Source organism: Euphorbia lathyris, chromosome 5 (genome assembly GCF_963576675.1).
Source record: "Euphorbia lathyris chromosome 5, ddEupLath1.1, whole genome shotgun sequence".
Lineage (NCBI taxonomy): Eukaryota > Viridiplantae > Streptophyta > Magnoliopsida > Malpighiales > Euphorbiaceae > Euphorbia > Euphorbia lathyris.
Window position 1 is genome coordinate 76,518,752 of NC_088914.1, and position 21,674 is coordinate 76,540,425.

A 21,674-nucleotide genomic window follows, 5' to 3' on the forward strand; every position below is an offset into this window, starting at 1 on the left:
AACGTACCTACTCCCTAGTTTACGAGAGTGTAAGGGGGTATAAGGTTGACCACTCCCGCTGGTTTTCGAAGGGATTTGTGGAAGCTGAGCAACCCTTCTGTGAGTGGATCTCAAAGAACGGCTGGACCGAGCTGTTCTCGACTCGAGAAGCCACCTATCCTGAGTTAGTGAAGGAGTTCTACGCTAACCTAAGAGCCGCTGATGATGACCGGGACTACATGGTCACCAAGGTTCAAGGGAAGGATATCTTCATCAACCCTCCTTACCTTGCCAAACTGCTAAAACTGAAAACCGAAGGAGCTAAACTTAGAAAATCAGGTGACCAAGATAAAATTTACTATACCATTGAGTTCTGTAAACCCGTCGGTCACGTAGGAGAGATATCCAGCACTTCCATGGGTCAGAATCAAAAGATGACCCATTATATCCTGACAAACTTTCTATTCCCCAAGATCAACGCTACTTCCCCAGCGTCGAACTTCGAGCAATGCTTCATTTGGCATATGCTGACCTACCAGCCGATCAACATGCCACTTTTCCTCATAGGTGCTTTTCAAAGAAGTACTGGAACCCTTAAGTTAGGCTCCCTTATTACCAGAATCCTCAAAGACTATCAGGTGAGCTTGGTCGAGGAAATTAATGTCTGGGGGACTGAGATTACCGCATCTGCACTGTTCGGTTTGGTCTACGACCAACCAATTGTGCCCAAGAAAGGAAAAGGGGCCACTGTTAAGGAAATAGAGGGGATGCTGACAAGAGAAGGAAAGAAAGTAAGGAAAGCTCAAACTTACAAGCAGGACAGAAAGAGGAAAGCTATTCAAACCTCTTCCAAAGACGTTGATGCTCCACCGAAAAAGATTCGGTTTGTGTCCAAAGGAACAAAGCCTCAAGTTCAACAAGGTCAGGTTGGACTAAAGTCAGCAGAAAACCTCAAAAGGCAAGCTGAGCCTGAGGAAGAAGAAAAAGAGGACACTCCTGAGCAACCACTGAGAAAGAAGAAGAAGATCTCTTCTGGGTTGAGTCCTATCGATGCACTCCCGCTTGACGTCGTTATCTCTAAAGACTCACATTTCATGAGAAGTCAAGGCATTGATCTTGAGAAAACACCCACTGACCAAGATCAAGAAGAATTGGGTAATCTCGGAGGTCAGTTTGATGCTGAGGAGACAGCAGATGTTGAGCAACATGAACCAACCAACACTGAGCAGGTTGAAGAACAAGCTGAGCCAACAGCAAAGGATCATGCTGATCAAGGGGTAACTTCACCTGCTGACTCAATTGACTCTATTCAAGCTGACCCCTCTCCTCCAAAGACTAAGAAGTTGAGGAGACTTAAGAAGAAGGCTCATAAATCCCCAGTCATTGACCTTCTAGATGACTCACCTCTACGGGATCCGATCACTGATCTCTCTGACATGCAGTTCAAATTCTTCTCTAATCCAACTGAGTTTTTGATGGGCGCGGCGCCTAGTGTAGTGGTTTTCTAATGACGACTAAATGTGTATTGCGGTGAATGTGCTATGAATATGGATATGATCTTTTAAATGTTCTAACTCCACTAGACACTACGACTACTTAGGGGCAAGTGTACCCCGTCATATCAAGTAATAATCCGGTTAAGACCGGGTATCGAATCCACGGGATTTATAATTACAAGTATTAGACGACTCGGTTTCGTATGTTATTTAAGCGATGATTACTTTGGGGTAAAGTAGGACACAACTACACACTATCCCTAACTATTGGCGACACAGATTTATGTAGCTAAAACCCTATGAAGTAGGATGAATAGCGATAAGTTATAACCATGATAAATAACGACTCTAAATGTATACGGATAATAATTTACTCTTGTAAAGACGACTAAGTGTAGTAGGACCGACCCGTGAAGCACTTAGACTACGTGATTCCTAGTCAAGGCGTGTCTAATGCGGGGGAATTAGAAACTAGGGCCTGTAAGTTTCGTGGCTTGTCAATTCCTACGGTTTCCGGTTTGTCACTTCCGGTAAGGCAACACCTATATAACTCCCTAAGGATAGCCCGAATGGCGTCGGAAATCGCGTTCTCCTACACAATAATCAATTACAAATATCAAAACAAGTAGCAAACATTAACACGTAAAGGGAAATAGAGATTATAAATCATGAAATTATAAATATGGAATGTATATAAACGGAATACAACCAAGCCTAGTACATAGGAAGAGTACAAGCTAATTAGCACGTAAAAAGGGGAGAATCCGCCCTTGAAACTAGCTAACCGGACTCAAAGCCGTCTCCTAGGTCGTGGAGGTGGAACTCTCGAGCTTGGTGACGAATGGTGGAGCGGAACTTCGATGGAATGCCGGAACAACCGAACAAGATCTCGAGGTGGAGAGTTTAGCTACAAAAACTGAATCTATACTACAACAATAATCAAAACAAGTATAGTTTGCTCTCTAGTGTGTAAATTGGTGTGTAATGAAGTCCAAGAGCTTCCTATTTATAAACATCAAGCAAGGGCAATGTTGTAACTTCACAAAGCACAAGTATGGAGCAACATTATTTGGTGCAGAAATCCCATGATACGCCGCGCGTGAGGTGGTCTACGCCCCGCGTAAGTGCCCATTCCGTCAGAAATCTCCTGCATGTGGACCAATTCCATGTCTTGTTGTCTCAAGCACGCCCTGCGTAGCTAAAGTACGCCCCGTGTTTGAGTCTCTGAGTTTTTATCATTGAGGAATTGCCTGGCACGCCCCGCGTGTAGGATAATACGCCCCGCGTACGAAGAGTTGACTCAAGGAGACATTGCAGTCTAACTTTCAAGATTAGGCCAATTATTTCCGACATGTGTCATACGCCCCGCGTAGGGTGGCATACGCCCCGCGTATGCTGAGTCAATTCCACATGGCGTCTGCGGATAAGGCAATTATTGCTGACACCATGTTTCACGCCCCGCGTAAAGGATGATACGCCCCGCGTATTTGAGTAGATTTTTGCTCCTTTCTCGTACCTGAAATACAAATCTTGCGAGCCGAGTTAGCTTGACGTTTTTATTTCCTAAACTAATCAAAAACACGGAAAATTAACTGAAAGTACGAAATTTATTTTTATTTCTTTATTTTATCAAAACGCTTTATTTTTATAATTAAACTTATTTATTTTATCCAAAATCAACCCGTAAATCATGCTAAAAGATAGGGGTAAAATACCCCTATCAAACCTCCTCGGACTTTAAAGTTTTACTTGTCCTCAAGTAAAAGAAATCGAAAGACAAGGGATTGAGAAAATTAAGAAACAAACCGAAGGTTGGTTTTGCCAAGTGCGTGATTTCAAAGTTATGGTTTTATGCAAAGGTTTCGGTAAGTACCTACGCAAACAATTGAGTACAAAACTTGTTTAAAACCTCCATGATCAAGATTAATAGGCAATATTAATGGGGGTTGATTATCTTTTGAGAACCCGATAGTACCTCACCAAGGGATTTTGCTCTTACGCTCAATTTTAGGTGGGTCGGTGTTTTAGCACTCTTCTTTGCACTTACTCGAGATCATGTTGAATTTGCATTTTCATCCAGGTTTTTCCTCCTAAAATATGGTTAGGCAATATTAAAAATGAACCCGGAGGGGGGTTGTAATGTGGGTGGCTTCTTTAGTGGTTAGTTTAAAGAAACTCGAGTTCAAAAATACCGTTTTGTGTTTGCACCGTGTTTTTGTTTATTTCGGCCTTGGCGATTTTTACAAAATATACTTCAAAATTGCTCGGGTGGAGCTTGAGAATGCCTTTTTATTTTTATCATATCCTTTGTTTTGATAGAGGCACAAAAACAATATTTTGAAGGCTTATGGTGCTCGTTTGTTAAGGCCGTGACTTTTTCCGAGTGATTTGGGTGCAAATTGATTTTGTCGGTATTCGAACAAGAGGAAAAAGGGTTAAATGTTAAAAGGATATTAACAAAAAAAGTTGGTTAATAGGCTCGAAGGGGTTTCCTAATGTTTGATGAAAACGAGAAAAATAAATTAAGAAAAATTAGCCTAAGTGGGTTCGGTTTATCATCTATTGCCTTTTTACCAAAAATAAGTGTACTTAACCCGGTATTGGATGCAAATTCTATGAGTCGAGTGAAGTCAAAGCTCTCGAAAAATTGTGAAGGAATTAGAGTTCTCGTATGAACTCCTTTAGGCTCAAAAATACCTCACACAGATTCGGGTTTAAATTGTGTACTATCAAGTCTTCGCTAAATTCTCAACTATCCCGTTTTTATTGCCTTTTCAAAATTCATTATGGAGATAACATTAGGGTTAAGACTCAATGCCTTAGTTTAGTACTAACCTAAGCTTTGCACAAATTCCCTAATTTCAAAACCAAGACTAAAATTCCTTAATTAGATCATCCCCTTGTGTCGACGTCTTTTATTTTTGATGACAAATAACGGAACTTTAATTAATTTCCGAAGGAGGGATAGCGTGTCGGGAAAGATTTAAAAGAGTCAATAAAGTAGTTTAATTATTTTTGTGTTTATTTTATTTTTATTTTTATTTTTGTTAGTGCAAAACAAACGTTAAATGCAGGGTTGCACGGCCCTCCGCGTTATTTAAAATGATGCCTATTCCAAGGGCGTCGTAAAAAGAAATTAAAACAAAAATAAAAATAAAGGTAAGGAAGGAAAAGAAGACCCTTAGTGGTCAGGGGCCCTACGCGAGGCATGCCCAGGGGGGCGCCCCGCGTAGAGCGACGTTTTTATCTCTTGTTGAGTCAGAGACTCAAATACGCGGGGCGCAGGGAGTGGGACGCCTCGCGTGTTTGAGTTTCTGAACTTGGGAACCACGGAAAGGTACCCATATGCGGGGCGTAATAAGGGATACGCCCTGCGTGAAAGGTGCCCCTTGCATTATTTTGGATCAGAGGCACAAAGACGCGGGGCGTGCAGAGAGAGACGCCCCGCGTAATGTGTTGGATTATAATTGGGATTTGGCTTTCCGTGGCTGTGAAGTGAAATGAAGAAAACAAGGAAAAATTGAATAGATATATACAGGGGGTTTGAGAGCATCAAACCAGTGCTACATTTATAGTCGGAGTAGCTCGACTTTCCTTTGGTGATGTGCAAGCTTACGATGGTGCGAGGAGTGTGGTTTCGCTTTGTTGTGGAAAGATGCCTCCACGGTATATCTTTAGACGGTGGCCATTGACCCGGAGGGTTGCATTGTCGGGGCCTTGAATTTCAATTGCTCCGAAGGAGTGCACATTGATGACGGTGTATGGTCCCGACGACCGACTTTTTAATTTTCCGGGGAATAGCCGGAGGCGAGAGTTGTAGAGGAGAACTTGATCCCCCTTGTTGAACTCCCGAACTTGGATGTGCTTGTCATGCCACCGTTTTGTACGTTCTTTGTAAAGTTTGGCATTTTCGTACGACCCTAAGCGAAGTTCATCAAGAGTATTGAGTTGGAGGAGGCGGTGTTCTCCTGTAGCCTGCATGTCAAAATTTAAAAATTTCAGCGCCCAATATGCTTTATGTTCTAATTCCACAGGCAAATGGCACGACTTTCCAAAAACTAGACGATAAGGGGACATCCCGATTGGCGTTTTAAACGCCGTGCGGTAAGCCCAAAGAGCATCATCGAGTTTCAAGCTCCAGTCTTTTCTAGAGGAGTTAACCGTTTTTTCTAAAATGCGTTTTAGCTCTCGGTTAGAAACCTCAACTTGCCCACTAGTTTGCGGGTGGTAGGGTGTAGAGACTCGGTGTGCAACCCCATACTTAAGTAAGAGTTAATCAAATTATTGGTTGCAAAAGTGGGAACCCCCATCGCTAATGATAGTTCGAGGGGTCCCGAACCGAATAAAAATGTTTTTCTTTATAAATTTCCCTATCGCCTTAGAGTCGTTCGAAGGTAAGGCAACGGCCTCTACCCATTTGGAGACATAGTCAACCGCTACAAGAATGTAAGCGTTGTTATGCGACTTAGGGAAAGGTCCCATGAAGTCTATCCCCCACACGTCAAAAAGTTTGCAAACTAGGATTCCTTGTTGGAGCATTTCATGCTTTCGGGAAATGTTCCCGCTCCTTTGACAAGCGTCAATTGATTTGACGAAGTCTTGGGAATCTTTGGACAAAGTAGGCCAATAAAACCCACATTGTAAGACTTTTGCCATAGTCCGACTAGGGCCAAAGTGGCCCCCCGGCTCTTGGGTATGACACATATGTAGCACATGATTAACCTCTTCTTCTGGTATACACCTACGAATAATGTTATCGACACATGATTTGAACAGATAGGGTTCTTCCCAAAAATAGTGCTTAGCATCGTGAAAGAATTTCTTACGCTGCTCATATGTAAGGTGCGGGGGAAGAATATTACCGGCTTTGTAGTTTGCCGTATCGGCATACCAAGGTAAAATGTTATCGCATAGAGTGCTTCATCGGGAAAGGTCTCCTTAATCTCAATAGCTTCCGGAGATTCGCCTTGCTCGCCTTGTAAGCGAGAGAGATGGTCGGCCACAACATTCTCCACTCCTTTTTTTATCTTTGATCTCAATGTCGAATTCTTGTAGGAGTAGGATCCACCGTATCAAGCGTGGTTTGGCGTCCTGCTTAGTCATCAAGTACTTGAGAGCTGCGTGGTCAGTGTATACGATAATTTTGGATAACACAAGATATGATCTAAATTTATCGAAAGCAAAAACAACGGCAAGCATCTCCTTTTCCGTGATGGAATAGTTTTGTTGGGCCTCATTGAGCGTTTTGCTCGCATAATAGATATGGCGAAAGAGTTTATCCACCCGTTGGCCCAAACAAGCACCTACAGCCAAATCACTCGCATCACACATTAGTTCAAAGGGGAGGTTCCAATCGGGTTTCAACATGATAGGTGCATTAACTAGTCTTTCCTTTAGCGTATTAAATGCAAGTAAACATTCGGGGGAAAAACTAAATTCCGCATCCTTTGCAAGGAGTTGGGTCAAGGGGGTTGCTATCTTAGAGAAATCCTTGATGAATCGTCTATAGAACCCCGCATGACCCAAGAAACTCCGAATTCCCTTAACGTTGATTGGTGGAGGTAGTTTTTCAATTACCTCGATCTTGGCCGGATCGACCTCGATCCCCTCCCCGGACACCTTGTGTCCCAAAACAATGCAATCTTGAACCATAAATTGACATTTTTCCCAACTGAGCGCAAGGTTAGTGTCTTCACAACGTTGGAGGACTTTATCAAGATTACCTAAACAAATCTCAAAGGACGATCCAAAAACAGAAAAATCGTCCATGAAGACTTCCATGAAATCCTCAATCATTTCGGAGAATATAGCCGTCATGCACCTTTGAAAGGTGGCGGGGGCGTTACAAAGCCCAAATGGCATCCGCCTATATGCAAATGTCACATACGGACAAGTGAATGTCGTCTTTTCTTGATCCGAAGGATCGACGGGAATTTGCATATAACCGGATAAGCCATCGAGGGTGCAAAAGAATTTATGACCCGCCATTCTTTCCAACATTTGGTCGATGAACGGTAAGGGAAAATGATCTTTTCGGGTGGCTTCGTTAAGTTTTCTATAATCAATGCATACTCACCACCCGGTTACTTTCCGTGTGGGGATTAATTCCCCCTAATCATTTTCCGTCACCGTTGTGCCCCCCTTTTTGGGAACACATTGGACCGGGCTAACCCATGGACTATCGGAGATAGGAAAGATTATACCTGCGTCGATGAGCTTGATTACCTCGGCCTTCACTACCTCTTTCATATTAGGGTTAAGCCATTGTTGCGGCTGCACGGAGGGCTTGACTTTATCCTCCATAAAGATGCGGTGTGTGCAAATGGTGGGGCTGATCCCTTTTATGTTGTGAATGGTCCACCCAAATGTGCCTTTGTGTTTTTGTAACACTGCAATTAATGCTTCCTCCATTTCCGCTGTCAAAAGCGAAGAAATAACAACCGGTAAGAAATTAGGAGGTTGTAAAAATACATATTTTAAATTAGGAGGCAAGGGTTTAAGTTCCAAAGTTGGAGGTTCCTCAAGAGAGGTCTTCGGCTTTGCTCTGCTATCCCGGTCTAAACCCTCGAACCGGCTCCTTGCCAACAAACATTGTTCTATTTCGGAGGAGTATTCAAACGGATTGTTCAATGGCTCCTCATCCAAATGCTCAATACCATCTATTTCCAAAGAGGTTCCCGCAGAAGACCTATCACAAATTCTTCAACAAAAAGATCAATAGAGTCTACGGAATTTAAAAAATTACAATCCGCCATGGTATTAGACGAAAATTTCATAGAGTTATAAACGTTAAATTCTACCTCTTCGTCTTGCAACCGTAGGATGAGCTTACCTTCGTGGACATCAATGAGAGTCCTACCTGTTGCAAGGAATGGTCGTCCTAGGAGGATCGGTACCGAATCATCTTCCGCCATATCGAGCACTACAAAATCGGCGGGGAAAATGAACTTGTCCACTTTCACTAAGACATCCTCCACAATTCCTTTTGGCCGGGCAATGGATCTATCGGCCAGCTGGAGCGTCATATTGGTAGGCTTAGGTTCTCCCAAGCCGAGCTTCCTAAAAACAGATAAAGGCATTAGATTGATGCTAGCACCCAAATCGCATAAAGCTCTCCTATACTCAACATTACCAATCATGCAAGGGGTAGAAAAACTACCCAAATCTTTGAGTTTAGGTGGGAGTTTGTTTGTTATAATCGCGGAGCATTCCTCCGTGATCGCTACCGTCTCATTATAATCCAACTTCCTCTTTTTGGCGAGGATTTCTTTAAGAAACTTCGCATATATGGGCATTTGTTCCAATGCTTCCGCAAGTGGAATGTTAATGTGAAGTTTCTTAAAAATTTCCAAAAACTTGCCGTATTGGTGGTCCAATTTTTCCTTTTTAAGTCGTTGTGGAAAAGGGAGCTTCGGTACGTAAGCTCCAATTGGATCACACACATTTTTATTCCTATCCAAGGAAGTCGCGGGTTTTGGATCCGAACTGGGGTTGCTTACCACTTCCGGTTCATTACTTACCTGTGGAGCGGGTGGAGTCGCCTTTGGAACCGGTGGTTCCAAACCCTTACCACTACGGAGAGTTATTGCTTCTACGGTCTCCCAATCTTTTGGTCTCGGGTTTTGCTTGGCGTTAATCGGGGGAGACCCATGTTGTCTCCCTTATCGTTGGCGACTTAATTGGGCCACTTGCTGTCCCAAGTCCCTGCAAAATGCTTCATTATTAGCAAGACGGGAAGATATTTCTTTAAGGAGATCAATTACCATTGCGTCTTGTGCATTGCTAGGAAGTTGTGATTTTTTCCCTTCTTGGACATGGGGAAATTGGCCCAACCCTTATTCCACAAATTTACCATGGGGCTCGGATGGGGACTTCAACACATTCCACTTGTTATCATAAGATGGAGTGTGTTGAAGCCTCCATCCATTATTATTATTGTTATGGTGGTGATAAGCATGCGTGTTAGGATAGGAGTTATAATGAGAATTATACCTTTGTTGTCCCCCTACATAACTTACGCTTTCGGTGTCACCGGCAAAAGGGCTTCCGGCTTGACAATCCTTACCTTGGTGGCCACCACCACAATGAGAGCACACTAGGACTTGTGCTGAATTCTGGAGGCTCATCTGCGCCATTAAAGCGTCCAGCTTCTTATTCATTTCAATCATGAAGATTGTGGGAGCCTCGTCTTCTACGGCAAAGGTTTGATGTTGCGAGGGTCCGGCAAGCCGATCTTCTTGCCATTGGACGCTTTTCCTAGCTAATTCGTGAATGAGCTCATATGCCTCACTTGCCGATTTGCGAAACAAATCCCCACCTGCGGCAGAATCAACGTTTGCACGATTAGTAGGTGTTAAACCATGATAAAAGGTACTTACTAGATCATGCTTAGGGATATCGTGATGGGGACAGCTTCGGAGCAACTTTCAGAACCTAGCCCAAGCTGAATGGAGGGCCTCGTATCCAAGTTGCCGAAAGGAAGTGATATCTTTTCTCAACTTAATCGTTTTAGAGGGCGGGAAGTAGTAAGATAGGAACTCCTTCTCAAGTTCCTTCCAAGAGGTGATCGATCCCGCCTCTAACGAGTGCAACCATTCCAATGCCTGCCCTGTCAAAGAGAAAGGAAATAGTTTTAGTTGGACGGCCTCAACCGGAACACCGTTTTGCCGTGAAGTTTCGGCACACATAAGAAATTTATCAAGGTGTTCGTTAGGGTTTTCATGGGGTTCCCCTCCGAATTGACCGAGTTGTTGGATTAATTGGATCATGCTAGTCTTTATTTCAAATGTGTCGGCCGGAATGGTGGGGGCAACGATTCCATGGCAGATTTGAAGGCGATGTGGAGCAAGAATCTCCAACATCGAACGTGTGTCGTTGCCTTCACCATTACGGTCGTTATTCACGGGTTGTTCCGACCCCCTTTGGTTGAACTCGGGCTGGTTAGCTTCATTGTTGAGATTTGCCATTCTTTCTCTACGTAACCTACAAAGAGTACGTTCAATTTCGAGATCAATAGGTACGAGAGAATCACTTTTAGATCGGGTGTGCATAAAGTAAAACAAGTATAAAAGAGTTATCAACAAGAAAGAATAATGTTAGTAAAAGTACATATAAACAATTTATACAAAAAGAATGCTTAAACTAACAATGAAACGTTTTTGTCTAATATTGTAGGAGATTATAAATCCCCGGCAACGGCGCCAAAAATTTGATGGACGCGGCGCCTAGTGTAGTGGTTTTCTAATGACGACTAAATGTGTATTGCGGTGAATGTGCTATGAATATGGATATGATCTTTTAAATGTTCTAACTCCATTAGACACTACGACTACTTAGGGGCAAGTGTACCCCGTCGTATCAAGTAATAATCCGGTTAAGACCGGGTATCGAATCCACGGGATTTATAATTACAAGTATTAGACGACTCGGTTTCGTATGTTATTTAAGCGATGATTACTTTGGGGTAAAGTAGGACACAACTACACACTATCCCTAACTATTGGCGACACAGATTTATGTAGCTAAAACCCTATGAAGTAGGATGAATAGCGATAAGTTATAACCATGATAAATAACGACTCTAAATGTATACGGATAATAATTTACTCTTGTAAAGACGACTAAGTGTAGTAGGACCGACCCGTGAAGCACTTAGACTACGTGATTCCTAGTCAAGGCGTGTCTAATGCGGGGGAATTAGAAACTAGGGCCTGTAAGTTTCGTGGCTTGTCAATTCCTACGGTTTCCGGTTTGTCACTTCCGGTAAGGCAACACCTATATAACTCCCTAAGGATAGCCCGAATGGCGTCGGAAATCGCGTTCTCCTACACAATAATCAATTACAAATATCAAAACAAGTAGCAAACATTAACACGTAAAGGGAAATAGAGATTATAAATCATGAAATTATAAATATGGAATGTATATAAACGGAATACAACCAAGCCTAGTACATAGGAAGAGTACAAGCTAATTAGCACGTAAAAAGGGGAGAATCCGCCCTTGAAACTAGCTAACCGGACTCAAAGTCGTCTCCTAGGTCGTGGAGGTGGAACTCTCGAGCTTGGTGACGAATGGTGGAGCGGAACTTCGATGGAATGCCGGAACAACCGAACAAGCTCTCGAGGTGGAGAGTTTAGCTACAAAAACTGAATCTATACTACAACAATAATCAAAACAAGTATAGTTTGCTCTCTAGTGTGTAAATTGGTGTGTAATGAAGTCCAAGAGCTTCCTATTTATAAACATCAAGCAAGGGCAATGTTGTAACTTCACAAAGCACAAGTATGGAGCAACATTATTTGGTGCAGAAATCCCATGATACGCCGCGCGTGAGGTGGTCTACGCCCCGCGTAAGTGCCCATTCCGTCAGAAATCTCCTGCATGTGGACCAATTCCATGTCTTGTTGTCTCAAGCACGCCCTGCGTAGCTAAAGTACGCCCCGTGTTTGAGTCTCTGAGTTTTTATCATTGAGGAATTGCCTGGCACGCCCCGCGTGTAGGATAATACGCCCCGCGTACGAAGAGTTGACTCAAGGAGACATTGCAGTCTAACTTTCAAGATTAGGCCAATTATTTCCGATATGTGTCATACGCCCCGCGTAGGGTGGCATACGCCCCGCGTAGGGTGGCATACGCCCCGCGTATGCTGAGTCAATTCCACATGGCGTCTGCGGATAAGGCAATTATTGCTGACACCATGTTTCACGCCCCGCGTAAAGGATGATACGCCCCACGTATTTAAGTAGATTTTTGCTCCTTGCTCGTACCTGAAATACAAATCTTGCGAGCCGAGTTAGCTTGATGTTTTTATTTCCTAAACTAATCAAAAACACGGAAAATTAACTGAAAGTACGAAATTTATTTTTATTTCTTTATTTTATCAAAACGCTTTATTTTTGTAATTAAACTTATTTATTTTATCCAAAATCAACCCGTAAATCACGCTAAAAGATAGGGGTAAAATACCCCTATCAATTTTCTCCACCAGAGCAACAGAAAAAGCAAGCCTCTGTTTCTCAGCCTAAGGAACATGCCGACTCAATTGCTACTCAAGGTCAAGATAATACCGAGCACATCCTCGAAGTTCCTGCTGCTCAAAACATTGAGATAGCTAAGGAAACACCTGCTCAGGTCAGTGCTGAAACTTCTCAACCTCCTCAAACCAGTCAGTTTCAGCCTGACTCTGAGCAAGTAGATAATTCTACCGATCACCCTCTTCCACATCCTCAAGTGCAGAATATCAACCAGTCAGCTTCTGCTGGAAATCTGAACTCAAGTCCAGCCGCTGATCATGCTGGCACTTCCAATAATGAAAGGAACCAAACACCTCCACCTTTCGGTTCTACTCATATTCCGGCATCTGGGCCAAACAATGATGAATCCTACACTTACCTACACGCCACTGAGTCTGGTCGACGAATCATTGATTCAGCTCAAGCCTTACTCCAGGACCTTCATCAAACCAATGCCGATGCCGCTGGGTCTGTTTCTGTTGAGCCAACTCAACTTTCCTCTGCCACTCAGCTTCTCACCAAAATCAAAGGTCTTAAGGATCTTCTGAGTGTCATGACATCTCTCCAGTCTCAACAACCCAAGCAGGAATCAATAGTAAAGCTGGCTGAACTCTAGCTGACTATGGTAAATCACATGAACTCTCTACAGGGTCAATTTCAAAACCTGTCAGCTGCGAACTCAATGTATGCCACCTCTGCTGAGGTTCATAATCTCTTTACCCAGCTTCATTCTGAACTCGCCAAGACAAACGAGCAACTCTCTTTCTCCTCCCAATGCTCCATTGAGAAAATTAGTGAGGATGTCCGTCTACTCAACTTGAGTAAGGAAGAGATGGAAACTGACCAACTCAAGACAAATGAACTTCTGCGGTACTCTCAAGTCACTTTCAACCATGTGCGCCACACGAATGCTCAACGTCAGTTTTATGATTCGGCTCTGCTAAAGATGTTTCATCAGGCTTATGCCATGCTGACTAACACTATCACCTGGGTTGGGAAGTCTCAGGAATATATTCTGAGTATGCTTAGTGCCTCGGTCAGGGTTCCCCGTTCTGTCCTGGATGATGGTGTTCCCGTCTTTGACAGTCTCAATGAAAGCACGAAAAAGCTTAAGGAATATTCCGTGAGATTAACTTGTGCTGCCCTCGATGACACCTTCATTCCTCCTCCACCTGATGCTGGCAAAACGGGGGAGAAAGAACAAGCTGGTAGAACTCAGCATACAGGAGAAGCATCTGATAGTCAGCAGAAACAAAAGGGAAAAGCCAAAGAGCATTCTGCCCAAGTCAACTACAAGAAAAAATAGCTTGACTAGAATTGCTAGATTTAGATTTTAAAACTTGTATTCTTTTTCTGATGTATTTTGTTGTGCTGACTATTAATCCAAAACTATACATGCATCTATTTTTCAAATTGACTAATCTTATGTGATGCTTACTTATGTTTTGTGCTAAACATTAACGTATCTTCATTAAATCAACTGTGTTATTTGTTTACATTGCTTCATGTTTGTCTGCTGTGCTGATCTATACATTGACCTCTTTTATATGTCCTCTTAACTAAACCTCATTGAACAAAGATATACTCAGCGTACTCTGATATCTAAATCTTCCGCATATCTTTACTGAGTTAAAAAGAATATGTTCCATGAGCTGACCTATTTCTGAAAACTGACCTTAGACTTACTTGATTAAACCTTGAAATGTTTAAAGTAAAACTGAGTCAGTAGCTCAACCCTTACGGGGGAGTATCTTGAGAAAAACAAGGTCAACTATCATGGGGGAGCTCAACACTGAGTTCCTAACTGAATATTTTTGCCAACATCAAAATGGGGGAGTTTGTTGAAACACCTTTCCACATGATTTTGATTTGACAAAATTATTTATGTGAATGATAAAAATATTCTAACACATTAAATTTAAATGCTTTGATTTATTCACACTAATGTGTTTGTTCAATGTTGAGTTAATTGATTTATAAGACATTAAGATAAAAAAAAGCCTAAAGGCCCATAAGAGGAAGTCAAGCCCAAGTCAACAGATTAAGACCTCACGGCCCAGGAAGACAAAACGCAGTCGTATCAAGTAAAACGCCAGCTCAGCTTGGACAAGGATCGAGAAGCCTTCGACCAAATAGCTTTAAGATGAAGCTGCTGAGTTAAACGACAAGGTAGTCAGGTCAGCGGCAGAACAAAACCAACTTAGAGACAAAGTATTTCTACTTTGGGTAAAGCTCAGAAGACGTAGTAAGTTGTCTGGAAGACTTTACTATAAATGTCAAAACATTCTGTTCATCTGACGAAAAGCTGCTGGGCACTGCCGTAGACAGAAGATGCAAGAATCTCATTGGCCAACGACACTGAGCACGTCCTGAGTGAAAGCGACAGGAAGCCGTTTGACTCCAACGGTTATTTCGAAATTCGAAATCACCGGTGCTTGAAGTGTCACTATAAATAGGCCTCTCAAATGCTTCATTCGATGCAGATCTTCAATTAGTCGAAACGCTGACCAAATTCATACTTGAAGTTCTGTGAGAATAGCTAAGCAAATCTTACACCAATTCCAATCATTGTGTAAAAGTCTAGAGTGATTTTATTCATCTAAAGTGTCTTAGCAATTGTTGTTTAGGGCAAACACTTATCATTTCTAGAAGTATAGAAAGGAGAAGCTGAGTACTCGGTTATAGTACTCAGCGGTAGTGATAGGAGTGAGTAGAGGAATAGAGGAAGGTACTCTTGTATACTCAGCTTCTATTGTAAAAGGTTTCGTTCTTTACCTTTAAAGAGCTCAGTAGAGGATTCAAAAAGCTCGGAACGCGTTCCGGGGACTAGACGTAGGCGGAGAGGCCGAACCAGGATATGTCTGCTGAGTAACATATTTCTAACCCTTAAACTCCTTTATATATTGCTTGCTATAAAACTGACTAAGTAACGAACTCACGCTGAGTTGAGTGCACTAAGAAGCTGAGTTCAGGAATAGACTCAAGTGCTATCTCCTGACTCAAGGAAAGAAACAGACTTAGTCACCAATTGACTAAGCTTGTGTCTTAAAACTACTTAGCGCCGCTGTGTAAACCTTTTCTCAAAGAAAAGAAGTCAGCCTTAACGGACAAAATTTTTAAATAGTTCCTAACCCCCCCTGGAACTAACCTTGTCACGTTATACGGGACCAACAAGTGACTACTGGGTGAACTCAAGGGGCTGGAACTAGGCTCGGTTGGAAGTTCTTCTTCCACTTGTGATGCTGATGCAGTTAGCATCCTATGTTTTATTCGAGGAGTGTGGTGATAAGGACGGCTGGTTCTGGCAAAAAACCTCATCCGAAAGCTTTTCGGTCAATTTGATGTACCAGTTGATCCACACTGAACTTCCTTGTCGAGCGAATCTGCAGGTATCTAAAATTGGAATGCAACGGAGAGGGTGAGGTGCTTCATTTGGATTGTCCAGCGACAGGCGATCTTAACGAACGCTAACCGAGTCCGACGATAACTAACAGCAGACGTGAAATGCCTGAGCTGCCCTGATGAAGAAATGATTAGTCACCTGCTGTGTAACCCCCATCCCGAGTCACATTGAAAACGCATAGGAACCAAATAATTATCATAATTAAGCATAAATATCAACATAAATACATAAAGGCTCTCCATTTATTTCCATCTATCAAAGTATCATAACCAAAAGGTTAAATAACCAACCAAATAATTTAATCCATCAACAATATTCGCTTAAATTTAAGCAATGATCCAAACCAATAATATAATAAATCCTAATGAATGCCTACAAAATTGCTAATGGGAATGAGACGCTTATGCTTGCCAGACTGAACGCAGGATAACCCTAAAAATCTAGCAAATAGGAGAACCTCTGAACCTAGCCTAAAAAAATATGGCAAGGGGTGAGCTGCCTACTAAGCATAATTACAAATATTCATACGTATACATATATAAATATATGTCAGTCACACCTATTATATTTAGCCAGATAACATAACAAACCAGACTCTTGACTATAAATAATATCCCAAGGTTAATATATTTAGTTTTAAGGGCCCTAGCTAAACCTAAGTGAAATATGTCCAATGGTCTCATGGTTAGCAATATTCAATCGTAGGACACATATCCTTTCAACCTTATAATAATTATCCAAACAGTACGGTACTGCTATCGCCTCCAGTTTTAGGACACAGTACAAATTCAATCAGAGTAAAATAACACCCTACCCAGGTGCCTGTGATCACAGTATCAACAAATCTCTAGACCATTGTACCTACCCACTTAAGCTAGCTAATTAAGTGAGATTTAAAATGAGACGTATTGTTATTCTACCATAGACAATCACCTTGTAAAATAATTACTTCAATATATGATCAAAATAATATGTATCATCTGCGAATTTAAGCACAACCATATCCAAATTTCAGACATTTATATATCCCCTCGTTGCGTAATCTATGACTTTAAATTTGATTCTATCCAACTAAATAATAATTATTCCTCACCATTTGCTCAGCTAAGGCCAACAACAATTCAAATATAATCCACAGCATATACCAAATTTCCAAAACATCAATACTATATACCAAATTCCCTTTTCCTGGAACACTAATCCACAACAAATAATAGTCCTAGCAAATTTATGCACATATAGCAATCCATAGAATAGTTTCATCATCACCTCACACATATATATTTCTTTATACCATTCATATAATAGTTTCATCATCACCTCACACATATATATTTCTTTATACCATTCATATATAGATATATATAAACATGTAAATATTAATAATTATGATTACCTCTCGTTCCAGGTTAATCAAATTGTTCGAGTTCTTGTTCACCCGTTTCTTCCTCCCCTATAAATATAAAAATGCATTCCTATAATTAATTCGTGTTTCTTTTTAAAAAAAATGATAGATATGCAATGTATGTTTTGAATGTCCCTAATCCCTCTAATTAATCAATAGCCATTTACTTAAATCTAAAATTCTAACCCCTTTAAAAATTCAATTATCATAGAAGACTAATAATTTAGAAAAACATCACATATATCAGAACCTATACCGGGTAAATTCTGGTTGAAAAACGCTCACCGGAGTCTCGCCGAAAAGCGGTGGCCGGTTGCCGGAATTCCGTCAGACTTGTCGGAAGGGCGAACTGAGACTACCACGAGATAGCCGACGTTCAAAGGAATCCAAAAATATACTCCTTTCACTACTAAAATCGCCAAAAAGGTCGGGATCTACACTTTCCCAGTGAAAATACCCGCTCCGGTCGTCACCCTTTTTGGTCAGAAAAATATGAATAGTGGTCTCAAAATCTTCCTTATGAAATAAGGAATTCAATGGTATGATTTTCGCTTCAAGAGGTAATCGGAGTAGGGAGTTATGAAGGAAGTTAGGATTGGAAGAAAAGAAAAACAAAAGCTGCGCAGGGATGAGTTTGGTTCTGATATTCGTATCTCCAAACCCCAACTCCAACAAACTATTGATAATGATATAATAATAATAATAATTAATAATAATAACATTCACCTATTTCTTTTCCTTCTCTTTTATTTTGACAAAAAAAGTAACTAGTCCCTTTTCTTTTATTTACTTATTTATTCCTATTGTCATTATTTATTTATTCTTAATTATGCATAATTATTTAGATGTTACATGCTGAAGGACTGCCGAGAAGTGAAGGAAATCTGGAAACTTTTTATCCCTGCTTGCTGGTATCGCATTTTTATCGCAGGGAACCTTCAGGACTGGCTGAACAAGAACTTAACGACATGTTGATAAGTGTCCAAAATGGCAAGTTTACTAGCCCCTTTTTATGGATATTTCCCCTTTATTTGTGTCATTTTGGGCCTTTTTACTTGCTTTATTGCATAAGTGCTTTCAGGGATCAAATTGGAGAAAAGAAGGCTTGGAAGGCTGTTTTGGACCCTTTTTACCCAAAGTTCAGTTTTGCGATCGCCACTGGCTTAGTCTTGCCCAGGACTAAGGGGGTCGACTTATTCAAATCGCCAAGTCAGCAGAATCAGAAACTAACTTATCTCCACAGTCTCAACAGTATGATTTGAACGAAGGAAATCCCTAAAATCAAGGAAGGAACTCAGAAGATTGAAGATTTTTGTAATCAACACTATAAAGGAACTCCACCATTGTTTTCTGGATTCACTTTTGATTTGACAATTTTATCTTCATTGTTAGGGTTTTGTAAGCTTCAAACACCATTTTTCATTTTACTTTACATTCACTATTTTCACCTTTGTAAGCTATCATAGTCGATTCATGACTATACGTAGCTAATTTCCTCATTCGATTAAGGGATTAATCAAAGGCTAGCATTATTTCCAGTTGTGAGATTGTTGTTCTTAATTTCAGTAATCTAATTTTGTTTGATCTGTTTACACATTTATCAATCTATAAAATCAGACCTTCAATGAAAGTTAAGGCCACAGTTCGGCCGGGCTTCGGTTTTTTTTCATTTATTGAAACAACGTTAGGCCATTAGGATTTGTAATCATACGAAATCCTAACTATGTTCAAGCGCATAAACGTGTGACTTGGTTTAAATCGAAATCGCTAAGAATTCGGTTAACTTAGATTGGGTCCTTCTAATCCCTAATGCTTTCGACAGATTAAATTCTAAGCGCTAAGCTAGAACTGTCTGGCCGAATAGGGGCTTGTATTTAGGTGCTCTAGGATTTGCTTTACAATTAAGGAAGGATTAGGCCAGGAATGAATAAGGAACGACTATAACCAATCCAGATCATGTTAATTACGATATCATATCACTTTCAATGATCAATAAGGAAATAATTGTTATACCTGCGAATATCCCTTGATCGATATTCTCTCATATAGTAATCACCAAGTTTAATTTCATTTCAATTTCACAGAGCTTATTTCAAGTTAACAACCAAACAATCATTTTCCCCCATCAAATTTACATTAATTAGAGTTAGTTATATACGTATTGAATCAGTATTAATCTTTTGGGTACGATCTTTACTTACCATTTCTACAAATCAGTAGTCTGGTCTGTAACAATTATTTATCTGATGGATTCGACACCCATCACCTGTATACGTTGGAAAGGCCTTGAGTGGCGGACGGTGTTCTCCTTTGCCTGTTGGTGGATATGGAGATGGAGGAACGATGTTATGTTCAATTCCAGCAAGCTGGATCCTCAACGTAAATAGGAGCTAATCACGAGTCAGGCAAAAGATTATTCAGAGAGCATGGTGGTGAAGGAGTCGGGAAGAATAAGGAATGCAAGGATGAGAGCTACGTGGAAGCCGCCAAGCGAGGAATGGGTTAAAGTGAATTGTCATGGGGGCGAGCAAAGGGAATCCAGGGCCAACAGCAATGGGTGGATTAATCAGAGATGAACGAGGAGATTGGTAAGGAGGTTTCAATTGTAACCTCGGAATCTGTACAGCGGAACTTACAGAATTTTGGGGCTTATACTACGGGATGGTGCTGGCCTGACATAAAGGCTATAGGCGGGTTATTTTTGAACTGGATTCGCTCAGTGTGGTGCAGTTGGTTCAGAGTTGTGAAGGCTCAAACCACAGGTATTATTGGTTAGTAGACAAGTGCAAAACCCTTCTGAGACAGAACTGGGATGTCAAAGTGGTTCATACCTTTCGTGAAGGTAACAGAGCTGCGGATTGGATGGCAAATTTCACAGGAACTCTCCCGTTAGGTCATCACGAGTGTGATAGGTAGCCTGCAGGCTTCCGTGACATTATCTTGGAAGACCAGAATGGTTCGTGCGCTAATGGAGCTGAGTTAAATCAAAATTAATGTGGATAGTTGTTCTATTTTGTTTCTTTCTGTTGTTTTTTCTCTTTTGCTGTTTCCTGGGGTGAAATACCCTTCCCCTGTTACCCAAAAAAAAGTTTGAAGTCCAACGTAACAAAATTAGACTCTTGATTATATCATGTAGATGCTAGAGGTAAAATTGCACTTTACTAACAATAATAATGATATTTTTGTAATTTATCTTTAAAAAATAACAAAATATAAGGATGTTTAAGGGTAAATTACACCCATGGACACGTAATTTTTCTTTTTAATAGTATTACCACTGAATTTCAAAACTTAACACAAAAGCCACTCAACTTTAAATTTTTTAATACTCGATGGCCACTCAACTTTAACTAATTCTTGAAAATGACCGTTAATGACTCAAAATAAAAATATTCAAGAATTAAAGTTATTCAAAACGACATTTACCATGAAACCATATTTTTTATTTTCCAAAATCACATTGTTTGAAGTTTTCTCTTTCTAAAAGTTAACTCTATCCTGACCAAATAACACCGAGGAGACAGGGAGCCCGAGAAGGCTCGGGCCCTCCCGGCAGCCAGAACCACCATGACCACGAGTAGTTTCGCCTCCTGTCTCAACGGAATTTAAGATTTTGGTGGTTCTGGTCCCATGTTTCCAAGAAATAATGATCGGGTGCTAAATTAGCACCTCAAAATTGACACTTCCTGTTAGGCCCTCTCTAAATCTAAAATTCTAATTTTTTGGTCTGTTAAGCCCTCTCCAAATTCAAAATTCCATTTTTTTCCAGTTAGGACATTTCTAAATCCAAAATTCTAATTTTTTTGGCCTATTAGACCGTCCCTAAATCCGATTTTTTCTATTTGACACAATTTTTTTTTTAAAAGCTAGGCCTTTATAGCTTAATTTTGAAAAGTGTTACATTGATACTTAAAAAATTTGGTTCTTGGCCACTCCGACTATAACACGTATATATACTAACAAAATTTGAACAAATTCAATTTATAATTTTTTTTTTCAAACCACGTGTAAATTTGGTCCCCCAACCGAACAATCCTGTATTTACCACTGACCTAAATGACCTCAAAACAAAAAATTTCAAGAATTAAAGTTGTTAAGAATATCATTAAATCTTTGGATTTTTTATTTTGAGACCGTTAACGATCGTTTTGAGGCATTGAGTGGCCACGAGTGTTAAAAAAAAAGTACAAAATTGAGTGACTTTTGTGTTATATTTTGAAGTTCAATCCCATTATATTAAAACAAGGAAAGCTAAGTGACCATGGGTGTAATTTACCCGGATGTTTAGAACTTCAGAATTGTGAGGATCCGACTCGTAAAACAAAATGGCGTTGATGCTTTTCGATTGATGGATCCGGGTTAGTTTTAAAACGCCG

The 21,674-nt window shown here is 40.8% G+C and overlaps 1 long non-coding RNA gene across 4 annotated transcripts in view; it reads right to left on the reverse strand.

Annotated features, from left to right (window-relative positions):
- Window positions 1-17,952, reverse strand: part of LOC136230909 (uncharacterized) — a 31,290-nt gene extending 13,338 nt beyond the window's left edge. Inside the window, exons 1-3 of one of the 4 annotated variants that reach the window (XR_010689589.1) lie at window positions 17,584-17,952; window positions 17,290-17,346; window positions 9,020-10,083 (exon numbers count right to left, since the gene is read on the reverse strand). This is a non-coding gene — a long non-coding RNA (uncharacterized lncRNA). Of the gene's footprint in view, window positions 1-9,019; window positions 10,084-10,294; window positions 10,458-15,644; window positions 16,004-17,289; window positions 17,347-17,583 lie in introns of those variants that run through there. The other 3 variants (XR_010689590.1, XR_010689591.1, XR_010689588.1) reach the window with 3 other exon arrangements.
- Window positions 17,953-21,674: the final 3,722 nt, after the last annotated feature.